General features: G+C 44.4%; 1 protein-coding gene across 1 annotated transcript in view; it reads right to left on the minus strand.

Annotated features, from left to right (window-relative positions):
- zfhx4 (zinc finger homeobox 4) overlaps positions 1 to 14,297 on the minus strand; it is a 55,391-nt gene that overhangs the window by 38,686 nt on the left and 2,408 nt on the right. The gene's annotated exons all lie outside the window — the stretch shown is intronic.

The raw sequence follows: 14,297 nt of genomic DNA on the forward strand, positions 1-14,297 counted from the left end.
AAGCTACCCCCTACCTCGCTGTGTGCGCGCGCACAAGCACACACGCCGACGCGCACAAGCACACACGCACAGCCCCCATCCCACCTTGCCCTACTCCCATACACCCAGTCAAGCCAAGCATATCAAGTGTGCCTCTGTTGTTGCTGCCGGGCTAATGAACAATGCACAAAAACAAAAGACCAGGCCAAGCTTTTATTATCTGATCCTCTGTGGAGGGAGGGGGGGGGGAGGGAGGGAGGTAGGGGGGGAGGAAAGAAGAGAGCAAGGCAAAGAGACAGAGACACAGAGGTGGCTCACCAAGGTTGGTTTATGCTTTGTTAAGATTTATTCATACAGCCATGTGAGAAACAGGTGCAGGCGTCTGTGCATGAATTAATACACCTAATGTGTGTGTGTGTGTGGTGTGTGTGTGTGTCTCTCACGGCTCCTATAGGAACATGTTTCATTCTTGAAAAGTTAGCAAGGTGATATTTTCTCCCGAGCATTATTGCATCATGTTATATGGAGCAGGAAGAAGACAGAAAAATGTATGTGTGGGAGGAGTGTGTGTGTGTGTGTGTGTGGGGTGGAGGTGGGGGCACAGTTAGCTGCAGGTGTGTGAGTTCTAACCCCCCCCCCCCTTTTCCTCCTTTGACAAACAGGGATTAGCAACATAGCTACAGCCGCTAACACATCTTTTCTCTCTGTCTCTCCCTCTTTCTTTCTTTTGTAGGAAATCTTACGAGCTTTTTCTCACGAGACGGTGGGACGTCCCCTCGCAGTCAGAGGCCCTTTCAGAAGTCTTAAGTTTTAATTAAGTCGGAGTTGTCAGAAGAAAGCTCCCCTAGTCCAGAGCTCAGGGCCATTAATTACAGCTATCTTTGTTTCTCTGTGAAAAGAGGCCTCCCTCGCTCCTTTCCTCTCTCTCTCTCCCTCTCTCTTTCTTTGCTTCTTTTCTTTCTTCCCCTCCCTCCCTCGCAGGAGAACTGGGCTGCTGAGCCTTACCGTGGAAACCGCACACACACACACGACGTGTGCTCATGGAGGTAACGCAAATACAATCAAATGCACACAATCCAAGTGTCTTTTCATTGAACAATACACTTTATGGGTGCTGGTTAGGGACAAATGTCTACCTGTGTTAGCCTGCTAGCATAAAGACAACAGAAAATGATTGGAGAGACAATCACCTTGTTTTTGGCCTTCCTAATGGCGCAATATTCATGCTAAATGCTACACAACATACACTAAAGCTCTTAAACCTCCTTCATGCCATCAATCAATACCACTTCAGTATAAAATCGAGGGAACTTTTCACTCCTGAGCGGCATTTCTTCTTCTTGATTCAACTGTGTCTGGACATCACTCCGGCATTCTTTAAAGTCCTGTCCAATCTGCAGGAAATGGGGCTATTTAGGCCTCTCTCTTTCCTCCAGTGACATGAGTGAAATAAGTGCGAGTTTTGAAAGCAAAGACTTTCATGTTCTTAGCAGAGCAGACATAATAGTTAAGAGCCTTATCGGGAGAGAGGGGGTTCGGTTTCAGTGCTTCCAAATGGTACGGCCATTAACGTAATTGCACTGGTTTGAAAATTAAAATCTTCATATAAATCAGCCGTGGCCTAAAACGCTCCGCATCCTTCAACGTCCTAACGTACATTCTATTTGTTTTTCGGATGTGTGGCTCGGGCTGGGAGTAGCTGGATCATATTCTTGGGGTTGAACCGGCTGCCAGATAGGTTTAGTCCTAATATTAATTCTCCTCCCATCAGCACATTCCAGAGGGTTTGTTTAAGACCTAAACTAGAGGGCTGTCTGTCGCTCTCTGGCACTCTGCAGGCCTGAAATGCAGGCGGTCTGGTGATCACAGGCCAGAACATCCATGATTTATGAACTTTTAAAGGAGCGCTTTGACTCCTGCCAGGCGTGGGCTGTGTAATGCATATTCAAACACACAAACACACTGTTCCTGCTTCTGGGTTTTGCACCCGTGTGTGTCTGCTTGAAATGTGTGTGTAATTTACGCCGCAGCTGATTTTGTGTGTGCGTACGCGCATTTGCGTCATATAATCGTCCGTGTATGTGTGTTTTGTGTGGGCAGACTGGCAAAAAGGCCCATCCCTGTCAATATGGCACCTCTCCAGAGTGCCTGGTGGTTAATTGTTGGGGATTAGTGTTTGGCAAACAACCAAATACGCTAACGCTCCCTGTGGGCCAATCAAAATCAGCTAAACAGCCCTCCCTGGGTGGACCTAAACCTGGCGCAGACTTCTCAGGATGGTGGAGGAGGTGCGCATACACCCCCCTTAAACGCTGAATGCAAATTATGACACCGGGGACTTCCTGTTTACCTGTCAAAAACACAACATTGAGAGCCCTGTCGATGCCACACACACATAAACACACACCCTGGGACTTGTATGAGGAGAGGGGAGGAGAGTCAATTTGACAGGTAAGGGAAGCTCCCTTGTGTTAGTGGTTGTCTAGTGCTGTGTGTGTATGTGTGTGTGCGGGGAGGTGAGGATGACAGAGGACTGCATTCATTATGCAGAATGAGATGTTTACAAAACACCTTTTCTCACAAACACAAGCGCACACACCTCCCCTCCGCTCGCTCCCTGCGTTCGCTGGGAGGGAATGGCGGAGCTTGCTATCTCATTTTCATTTGTTCCATCTGTGGTGACAAAGCTGCCTCATTAACTGAATTCTTAATAAGCCAAAGCAAAAAGACATCTCCTCACAAATTCTTTTATCTCCCCCTGCACGTATACGTACGTCAAAGTGTGTGTGTGCGCGCGTATGCGTGTGTAAATTCAGCGCTTCACGCTCCTCTCTTCTTACTGTATATATGAGTGTGTGTTTGGCTTCTTATACATCAGTAATTTTGGCTCCACATTTTCTGTTTCACCTCCAAAGTGTGTCTATAATTCAATCGTATCTTTTTTTTCCCCCCTTCGTCTGTGATTGCGCGTGAAACATTTTAAAAAACAGCCCAAAGCAGCAGAGTTGTGTTTTCCTCCATAAACCAAATGAAAAATTAGGGTATTCAGTACAAACATGACATTTCCTGTCATTAAGTGTGGAACCAGACAGCTAATGAACACATTCTGAAAATAAGAATCCTCCGCCGCCGCAGCTGTGTCTTAATAACCAGTTCTTGTGTGTCGGAGCGTGTGTGTACGCGCTTCTTCATGTAAAGAATCGGCACATACATTCTGTGTTTCTTGTCCGCTGAGAGTGTCTGCATGCATGCAAATGTGCATCCCACACATTGTGAGATGATTTCCTTTCATCAGTGTTTTTTAAAGGGGGAAGCTTGTTGTAGGGTGTACCTTCTTTTTTGGAGCTTCCGGTGCTTCCCCCCCTCCCCGGGCCCCCGGGGGCCATCGGAGACAAAAACAGCCCCACTTGGCCCAGCAAATAACAAAAGCGTGTTTTGTTCCTTGAAAGTATTTTAAACACATACCAGCGCTGCCTGGAACGCTGCCAAGTGTAGGATTCCATCAGTGCTACCACCTCCCTAACACATGTTACTGCTAACCGCCGCTCAGCCCCCAAGACATAGATGTAACGCTAGATCACTGCCGATGGATTCGCCGGCAGACTGCGGAGATGCTGAGGGCCCAGGTATGTGTCACCTCGCCGTCACAGATAAAGAGAGCAGCGGAGATAATGTATAGAGAGACAGTTTCGCTGCTGCACACGAACAAAAACAAATATGCAAATACGAGCTACATACAAAAAACTGCTGAGTACACACTGCATATGCTCACATCTCCGGCTTCTCTCTCTCTCGCTCTCTCTCGCTCTCTCTCGCTCACTCCTACAAGGCCACTGTGTGAGATCTAAAGACGCCGGAGACACAAAACAATGCCAGAAAAAAAAAAATTCATCCCAACCTATCCGACCTTCTTTTCCTTCCTGATGGTCGTCCTCCCTTTTCTCACTTTCAGAAATGCAAAGAAAAATATTTCCCAGCGCTAAATTGCCTCTCCTTTTTCTCTCTCTCTCTGCTGGCAGTCACATGTGATCACAGCTCAGGGGCCTGTATACGAGGCCTGTGAGCTAGCTTAGCTTAGGTCACCCAAAAATAATAATCATGCATTGCATAATGGCCAGCAAGGCAAATAAATGAATTATCACGAGTCTTTCATAAAAGCATTCCGCTGTTTTGTTCTTTCCCTCCTTCTTTGCTGTTGTCCGCAAAAAAAGGGGAAGAAAATATTGGAACTTCTCAGTCCAGCTAATGGTTTTGCCTTCCATTTGTCTGCCTCCCACACACACACACACACACTTGTAGTAGTGACGTAAGTGTGTCTGACGTATGGGGGCAAAGGTCAATCAGAAGTTCACAGCTTCCTGACCTCTGGCCTCTAGCTTGGAAAAATCCCATCTGACTCTCAATCTTTAACTCTCTCTTCCTCGCGCACACACATACACAACAAGTTATAGACATACCAAAGAAATCTTCCTACTCGCTGGATTTTTAGGAGAAGCATTTTGGCGTCGCCGAGCGCAGCCATCGATATTTAATACGTTACAGTTGGGTTTCTAAGAGGCAGACAAACCCGCATAAATCTTACTGTCTTATCGCTGCATGTGTGTCAGGTGTCTTAAAAGCCAGCTCACCTCCATCCGCCATGAAAATGGATCAGTATTTACATTAGCATTAGATTTAGACAGCATGGCTCGGCCACTTACTCCCTATTAGCCATCCTGACCTTAGCCCATTAGGGTCTAAAAGCCCCCGCTTGTCTCCATCGCCGCCAGGTGAGACTGACCAGACCTCCCAATTCCCTAAACCATATTGCCAGTGAGATTATCTCTTCCATCCGCTCACAATGGGACAGAGATCATAAAAAAAAGCTGAAATGAAGATCATTGCAATGCTATCATGCTTGTGGGTTTTCCAGCGCTGCACAAGGGGAGGGATATTTCTGAAATACGAACATGATTTTGGGTTTGGTTCGTAATTTTTCACTTTTTCCAACATGCTAAAAAATGCGTTTGGGGATTCAAGGCGAGGCCTAATTGACAGTTTCTATGAAAGATGGGGAGAAAACAAAAATAAAGGGGTTGAAAATCTGGGCCTTGAGCTTATTGGCTGCTACCATCAAAGCGGTTTGTACTACACTGATGTTGTTATATTTAACTAAAACTGAAAGGGAAGAAGAGGGAAAATAATTTTGGTGCCGAGAGGAGCTGCAAGGTTTTTTTTGCCAAGTTAGTTTTTTTTTCACCCTTTTTCTAAAAAAACTCTATTAGAGAGAGCAACGAGAGAAAGATACAGTGAGAGAGGCGAGGAGAGTGAGAATCTATGACAGAGAGAACAAAAGAACAAGAGACGGAAAGAGAGGGAGAGAGAATGATAGGGGAGAATCTAGACGAGCGTAGTCGGGTTCAAATCACTAATTACACATTCCTGAGCCTGTGAAGGGGAGTATTGTTTTCCAGTTAGCCCCTACCCTGTCGCATGGTTTCACTTAGCGCAAAACAAAAGGTACACGGAACAAAACACAAGCCTAATGCCAGGCCCTCCTAATGACAGAGAAATGGGAGAAATTATCCCTGGGGTGGATCCTCGTGAGAAAATGGCTACTGATTACTGGACAAAGGGAGTTCATTTTGAAACTGTCACAAAATGGCAGACTGTCTGCCTGCTTCTTTTTTTTAAGCTGTGTGTGCTTTACCGCTCTATTTTCTGATAGATTCATCACTGAACACATATATACTCACCTCACTTTTAATACTACATAATATACTCTTACATAATCCACTAAAATGTCATGTTTCAACGCACTTTGCGAAACAAACGGCAAAGTTCAGGCCTTCTTCCGAGAGAAGAGTGCAACAATGTGGTTTGTTGTGTGTACAAGCTGTGTGGAAGTGTGTGTGTGCGCAAGTTGGAGTGGTACCTCTGCCAGAGAGAGCACAATGAAAGCACCTCTTCAGCAGCGCCCGTTTGCATATTGCAACAGGAAATCAAATGCCTTGCTGTTGACCTACAAGATGGCACACTTGATCCCTCCCTACTTTCTTTAGAGAAGGCGGCCCATTTCAGTCTTTTCTTCTGCTTTACCCCTCTGTATGCACACATTTAAATAACGTAGAGTGCGTATGACACTGCTACAAAACTCTAACAACATCTGACACGTCAGCCAAACACTCAACAACCCGTCTACCCCCCGTAAACCCGTAATGATGTGCTCTGTGCTGTTCCGGCAACATACAGGACCCTACCATTTTCTGTATTAGCCGGGGGAGGGGGGGGTAAGCTGATAGCAGTGGCAACACTGGGCAGAGTCGCCTGGCTGGTAGTGTTTGCCCAGGCCCGGGCTGTCTAAAGGAAGGATATTGTTTTCCCCTGAAAAAGCCTCAGCCGCAGTCCGCATACCAGCGTCCACTCAACATACCAATGGGCTCTTTGAAGATTACTCAAATGTTTGCCTTTGTTCCCCCACCACCAACCCCCCGATCCATCCGCCCCTACCCCGAGTCCTAACCTACACTCCTGCCAGAATGAGGGAAAGAAAAAGTTATATCTTCAGAAAACAGTGGGACAGCAATACCACCCTCAGTTGGATGCACTCGGATTCAAAATGGCCTCTGTAGGGGATGGACGACCACTGAAAGGAATAATAGCACTTTGACCACCAGCAGAGTAAATCTAAACATAAACAATGGAGGAGGGGGGGGTGTATTAATGCATGGTGGAGGTATTATACAAAGAAGGTATATGCATAACTCCCATCTGTCCGCCGATGAACTACAACATGCTTTTAAAGACCATTCCGCTCCTCATCCACGTGCAACTAAGTCCGCAATTAGAGCTGGATATGATAATTCCAATGGGTTAATTTAACTAAATGTGCTGAAAACTCAAGACCCCCCGCCCCCCCCCCCGCACTTCCCCCCGCCCACCAAACCCACATTAATCCCGAACAAGCAAGTGGGCTTTCTATCAGGTCTATTTCAAAGCATTACGGATTACCTCGCAGAAACTAAGCTGCTTGAACTCACAGGAGGTCAGCGGTATTGTGCCGCTGCAAGGATGGAAGACCAGTCGCAGAGACGGATAGACAGCAGGACAGGTCAGTTCCTCTTTTTGCTCCAGATCTCTGACAACATCCCTCAATCCTTCTCCCCTCCCTTTTTTCTCTCCCTTTTCATCCCCATCGCTCTCTCTCTCTTTCACCGTATAATCGAATATCTCCCACTACTTATCTATTCACTGAGCACCTAATGGTTAAAATCAATTACAGCTGGAATGCTGAAATGCCGAATACTGGGCCACATGCTGATAATGACAGAGAGAGTGTGAGAAGGAGAGGGAAAGGGAGAGGCTTGGGACCGTTCCAAGGGAGGCACAATTACCTCCAATCGATTGATTATTGATTTGGAAGGGCGTTGAGGAGTATTTCAGTTCAACTTTGTCCATATCAATATCCTGATAGCTTCATGAGAGGGGGGAAAGCGTGAACGTGCTATCTAAATACCATTCTAAAGCTGATGTAACATTTCGAAAAGAGAATGACTTCTTGTCCTTATTTGACGCATATGTCATATGTTAAGGGACTAAGACAGCTTTCACACGAGTTAGGCTAGAAAGGGTTAAGGTTAGCTAGGGTTAGGGTTAGCGAACTGTAACCCTAACTTTAGCTAACCCTAACATTTTAATGTCAGGTGAAGTCAAACAATCATTTATCTGATCTTACTGGCACGTGATCTTTCTTGGGTATCTCTTGAAAAATCATTGTATCAAGAGTGACGTTGAGTGTAGCCCCTCGTATTAGAACTTCATAAAACACCCGTAAGCTGCTTTCCCACTAGTCAAAAAACGTGCTAACACCCGCTAATACCCGGCTTTTTTGCTTAGCGGGAAAGGTTACAATTGGCATTCAGATCCGGGTCAAAAGACTCTGCAGTAGACCCGGGTAATTATCGCTTCGGCTCAGATCATGGGAACAAAAAACCTGGGTCGACACGCTAATCTCCGCCACCTCTCTGGCACGTTGCTATGACGCGCATTGAAGTTCCGGCCGCTGACGCTCAAATACAGAAACATACAACGGCGAATTTGCTCTTTGTTTCATGCAAGATGCAGCAACACTGGCACGACAGCGAGGTGAGAAAGCATCTTCTGATCTGACGGGAAGAAGAAGAAGCGACATGTTTTTGGCATGTCTGTGACGTCAGACGGTGATGCAGCACGAAAGAGACCGAAAGCAGTATACAGCATTGCAAAGAGACAACCGGCATTTATTAGCAGGTCTAGTCGGGTCTGAAAAACCCACGTCAACGCACTTATTTTGGTGGGAAAGAGGTATTATCTTTGTGCCAACAGGAAGCTCAAGCCCAAAAAGATAGGAAACAGGAAGGAGGAGGAGGACAAGTGTGTGAGTAGGGGGCGTAAGGATATAAGGAGGAGGAGGGAGGGTGTATTTGGGTGGGTTTTGGGGATATAAGGGTGGGAGGGTTCAAGGGGAAAAAAGACAAACTCCTGCTAGTTCCTTTGTTCCTGCATCCCAGTGATGTTCCCCTTCCTTCTGGTGGTCTGGAAGACACTCACTGACCCTCTCAAACCCCCCTTTCTGCTATCGTTCCCATACCTGTCAGCCCTGATCTGCTTCACAGTCGCCTGCACATGGACAAATGGCTTGGCCTGGCCCGGCCCAAATGACCCACAGCTAAGAGAGGAGTGGAGTATGAAGAGGATCACATCTGGATTTTAACATGAGAAAACCAACCCTACCTACGCACAGGAATACAAACTTAGCGAAAGAAAAACAAGGCATCTGCCATTGAAGAGGGAAGCTGGCTAGGGTAATTAAACCTTACATACGGGTGTCAATCAGGACTTGGACCAAAGCTGGACATTGCACACACACACAATTTCACACACACCCTAATGCTTTGCTGACCATCTGGTTAAGGCGTAGCAGGGAGAATGGGTGAAACTCTTATTAATATCTATGAGGGATTATTAGGAAGAAGGGGGGGAGGGCGGGGAAGTCCGTCCATTCAAACCGTTCTGTCAAACACACAAAGCGACCGCAGACAAACACACACACACATGCACACACCTGCTTTTATGCTTTAATTAGCCGCCACCCTCCTCCATCCCCCCACTTCACCAACCTCCCGGACCTCTGAAAGATTTCCATTGTAATCTCCACGCAGGTGAAAGAGGAGACGATTTGAATAATCTACTAACCGGCAGAGCGAGAGAGAGAGACAGGAAAAGAACAACTTGTAGAAGGTGAAAAGAGAGACAGACAGAAAGACAGACAACTTTCCTGGCATGAACAGCCAAGTGAATTCAATCGTCTGTTCGGGTTTACAGCACAGAAGTCTCGGCGGCAGGCTGCTTCATCCGTCTCCATGACAGAACATGAAAATCTATATTTCGCAGTCAAGTAGCATCTGGTGTGAAGTGTCTGAGAAGATTCCTTTTTGAAGAAAATAGCAACTCTTTAAGTCTGTCTTTGAGTGTGAGACAAGGACGCAGTGATCAAGAGCCTGTCTGGAACAAGCGGACATGGGCTCAAGTGGAAAATAGCGACTCGATAACCCAAAACTACAATGTGTGTGTATCTATGGACGTATGAAATGCGATACCTCCCGATGCATTTGTGTGTGCGTGTCATAAATGGTGCCCTGCATTTGAAATAGATCCAGTCTCTTTTCTATTCCGGGGACCAGCACAATGGCTTTTTATGCAAATCTACGGGAGTCAATCTCCTGTCCATTTCCCCATCACACAAGTCCAAATGACAGTCCAATAATTTGGGCTGCATATATATAGGGCCATTTGATTTTCAAATGAGAGTGGGCTGGGTTGACCCTTTGCTAATAGCCAAGGCACAGCGGTAGACTTAATATCACAGATGCATAAGCACAGCCATCTCCATCTGAGGGAGATGGGGGAGAATAAAATGTGAGGGAGGGAGGGAGGGGGGTAGAGGAAGAGAAAAAAAAAACTCATCTGATTGATGGTAAAAGGCAAGAAATGAAAAAATAAAAATACAAAATATATAAAAGGAGATGATGAAAATGAGAGAAGGGGAGACTCTTCTTTTGATGCATCTACAAATCCAGCCTCCTTCCCTCTTCTTCTCTTCCTTCTATCTCTCCCTCCTCCCATCACTCCCCTCATTTAATTCCCCCCACCCCTCATTTCCCGGCCATGGTGTTGCCAGGAGGATCATGGGTAATGAGATGGCCTATCTGCGGCTCCCCAGGGGAGAGATAGAAAGAGAGAGAGAGAGAGAGGAAGAAGGGGCGAGAGTAAGAGACAAAACAAAGAGAGTGGGTGAGACGGAGGGAGTGAAAGAGTGTGAGACAGTTTTAGGAAAAGACAGACACTTTCTGTCCTTTTCTTTTTCTCTCTTCGTCCTACTAACAAAATGACCTCTCTCCTCCCTCCCTCCCTCCCTCCCTCGCTCCCACCATCTCTATCATAAAAAGTTGAGCATTTTATGAGCTTAAGATTCCGAGTTCAAAGGAGAGCGTGAGGGAAAAGAAGGAAGGGGGAAAAATAATGAAAAGAAAAACAGAGATATGGAAATTTGCAGTGGACCCCGGACATTTATTTCCGCTTGAATTATGACGGAAAGCTGGACAGACAGACAGACAGACAGAGAGACAGACAGTGGGTGGAGTTGTGGTGGTGGATGAGGACAGTTTAAGATTTATTCGCGCAGCCATCTGAGAAACAGGTGCCACGGCCTATGAGACACACAGTATGTCTGTATATGTGTGTGTGTGGTCCTTGACCATGCCACATTGACCATGAACATTCTCAACTCCTAATGACCCAGGGGCAAGCACAGCCCCAGATCTTAACCTCAAAGCTCTGTGGACACACAAACACACATGCTCACTACAAGCTAAGCCCCCTACTTAGCCCTGCAGCACTTGTGAATGGCACTGACAGATTTACTTCACTCTCCATGTGTATGAAGGCCAATGTTTGTTATTAAAAATCATAACCAAGCCATACATCATCATATCCAACGCTTAGCCAAACACGAGTCAGGCCAGCTATGGACACGCTACGCTACAGCAACATTTAATGCAGAGTTTACCTCACACGCTGCTAGCATAAAAGGCTACGTTTATACAGACTGCTAGCATAAAAACGCCACGTTTACACAGGCTGCTAGCAAAAAAAGGCTCCATTAAAACATCTTCCATTTAGTCATTTACGATGTTACTATGGGATAAAGGACTGTATTTGACAGCTATGGTAATATTGAAGTGAGTTATTGTACTGAATTGTGATTAAAAGGGACCAACTTCCTGTTGATTTCCTGTCGATAGACTTTTCCATATAAGGCAGTTGCTACAGCAACATTTAATGCAGAGTTTACCTGACACGCTGCTAGCATAAAAGGCTATGTTTACACAGGCTGCTAGCATAAAAACGCCACGTTTACACAGACTGCTAGCATTAAAATGCTACGTTAAAAGATCTTCCATTGAGTATTTACAATATTAGGACTGCATTTGACAGCTTCGGTAATATTGAAGTGAGTTATTGTACAGAATTGTGATTTAAAAGGGACCAACTTCCTGTTTCTAGGGGCGGTGGGGGAGGTTGGTGGTGGGGTGTTACACTGGTATTTTTGTATACAAAATGTATATTTGTAATTGTGAAAAACCAATAAACAAAGTTGTAAAAAAAAGGGACCGAATTTTCTTACATTTCCTGTCTAATAACAAGACTTCCGTTTTTACCATATAAGGCTATGATTTCCTGTGCCACCTGCTGTGCCCTGGACACCAGATGACTCGATGTCAATGTGCTGCTAATGTCATTTCCCTCTCGCCGTTTCAAAGTCTGGGGCTCCCTTCAGAAGTACTCCATCGCTGCTACAAAGCAGCCATAAAATTCTCCTGAATATGCTTTTTGTTTGTATCTTCAAATGGTTTCCCATGCCATAAAGATATTCTCTGTTTCCAAAAACCCAGATGGTAAAGTCGTCAACACTCGGATCTTTTATGCGCCCGGCCAAGCTACCTCCATCCCCATGTGCTTTTCACCTCTGCCAATACATAAAAGGAGAGGTGTTTTTCTGGTCAAATAAAGAAATGATTTTTTTCCCTCTGCTTTTTGCTCTGCTGTTCTCTCCCCCTCTCTCTGCTTTACTACCACATGTCCAAGGGTAAAATAGTGGGATTTCTGCCAGAGGCATTAAAAGCGTCATCTGTGGAACAGATTTGTTGAGGCCTGTGGGGTAGGTGGGTGGGAAGATGAGGTACAGGGGTGGACGGGTGCAAAGAGAGGGCATTGGGAAGACCCTCACTTGCCTTGGCTAAACTGGTGCTTGTGTGTGCTTAAAAAGGATACTCCCTTAGTTTACAATCTTGGAGAAAACAAACGTTCTGACAAGCCTGTTGCTACTGTACTATGACTGTGTCTCCTCGGTTTGTACATTAATCACGACTAATATAAACAGCTATATTTGCATGATTACATTGCTGCTAATACAAAGTGTAGTCAGTAACATTTCTGCCTATTAAATCTTATTAATGAATCTTAAACAGTGGTCTAAAACACATGCATAAAGACAGACACGCCCATGTTAAAGTCCTCCTCAGACAGTAGGAAGATCCTGATTAGTTTGGACTAATCAACCTGATCCTATTACTTAGGACCTCATCTAACTTGTGTTATAAAAATTCTGAATCTAAAATATTTATTCACATTTAGGGATCAATCCCTGCGGACTTCAAACTCATCCCATGCCAAGTTCAGCCTTTACAAGACACTAAGCCTATCAGGTGTCAATATGAACACCCTGTTTAAGTCTAGTGCGACTCTTTTAAATAACCCTTAGATTACTAATGTGCTTAATCCACTCAAGCCTCAGAACTGTAAGCAAGAAGCGCTCTTTTTGAATAATTGCAATTTCTCGTAGGTTACTTTGCAAGGTAGGAGTCACCTTCACAAATTAAAAACAATTATAAAATAAATGTAAGGCTGCAAATTTAATTCTTTGTTGCATTATTAATTCATGTATCAATTTTCTTATTTTACAAATACCATTGCTATTTTTATTATTTAGAAAAACATGCTTTTTATAATAAGAAAGTGGATAATATGTATATAAATAAAATTGTATTTGCTTATTCTGCTAAAAGAAATCAATAGAACATTACTTTTATACCCTCTTGCTACTGTTTTCTCTACATTTAAGGCACGACATACACACACATTCACACACACTCACACACACACCCCTCCCTCTCGCTAAGTGTTGCTTAGAGTAGTAAAGAAATCCTCATTAATGTAATGCACTTGATCCTGTCCTGTAGGTCAAGGCCTCGGAAATGTAACAGACTTCTATTAAACCCAAGGAGACGTCTGGCAAACTAAATCAATTCAAACATGTTGGAGAGGAGAGAGACGCCACATTTCGGTTTCGGTTTGAATATATTTGGAGAAATTGTTTATTTCTCAGAGTGTCACGAGTTTAATTATTTAAGTAGGCGACTCCTGTCTGCGTTCACCGCTCTGATGACCAGTGTGGTTAACTCTGCGACAGGTCATGACCAAATAATCCAAAGCGCAAAAGTTCACCTATGGGTCTAAGGAACAGTGTGTGTCTGCAGGACAGCTTTGTGAATGTGTACATGACGTAGGGTGTAAACAAACAGTGTGTGTTCCTGGAAACACTTCATATAAAGTGTAATAAATAAAATTCACCCACGCATACTTTCATTGAAAAATCTGCCATTTTTCACATTAAATAAATACAATTTATATTACATGAAGAAGGTTTTATTATTCTTATTATTTACGTTATCTATTTGGGCATCTGTGCAATTATTTAGAAATCGTATATCAAAAGTAGCATGTAGCGCTGTAGGGAGAAATTTTATAGTGTTTTAAAAATAAGTGGTTAATGTGGCTTCACACGCTTATGGCGAAAACAAATTCTTGAATTATTCCGGAATTATTTACTGCTGTGGATAATCAACACTTTAAATTATTATTAACTCGCTGACAGTACGTGATTTGTGACAGTAGTGCCAGCGGTTTAGAAGCGGGACATTTACTCATATCTGACTATAATCGTTCTGGGTACTCTTACAGTGACCTTTTCCATCTTTATCATTCCATTCTCATGGGAACTTTATATCCCTGTGACACTTGGGTTAAGAGGATGGGGCAAGTTCTTTATAAACAAAAACATGTGTGCTTTTTTTAATCTGAACTTAAAATGAGTGTGTTTCCCCTGAGATGTTTATTAGGAGAGAGATTTTCTAACTGTGTGCCCAATGTTATATAATGTAATGTCAGTGTGCTGCAAA

Source organism: Semicossyphus pulcher, unplaced genomic scaffold (genome assembly GCF_022749685.1).
Source record: "Semicossyphus pulcher isolate SPU_LCO1_2020_fin unplaced genomic scaffold, fSemPul1.0.p SCAF_18, whole genome shotgun sequence".
Classification (NCBI taxonomy): Eukaryota; Metazoa; Chordata; class Actinopteri; order Labriformes; family Labridae; genus Semicossyphus; species Semicossyphus pulcher.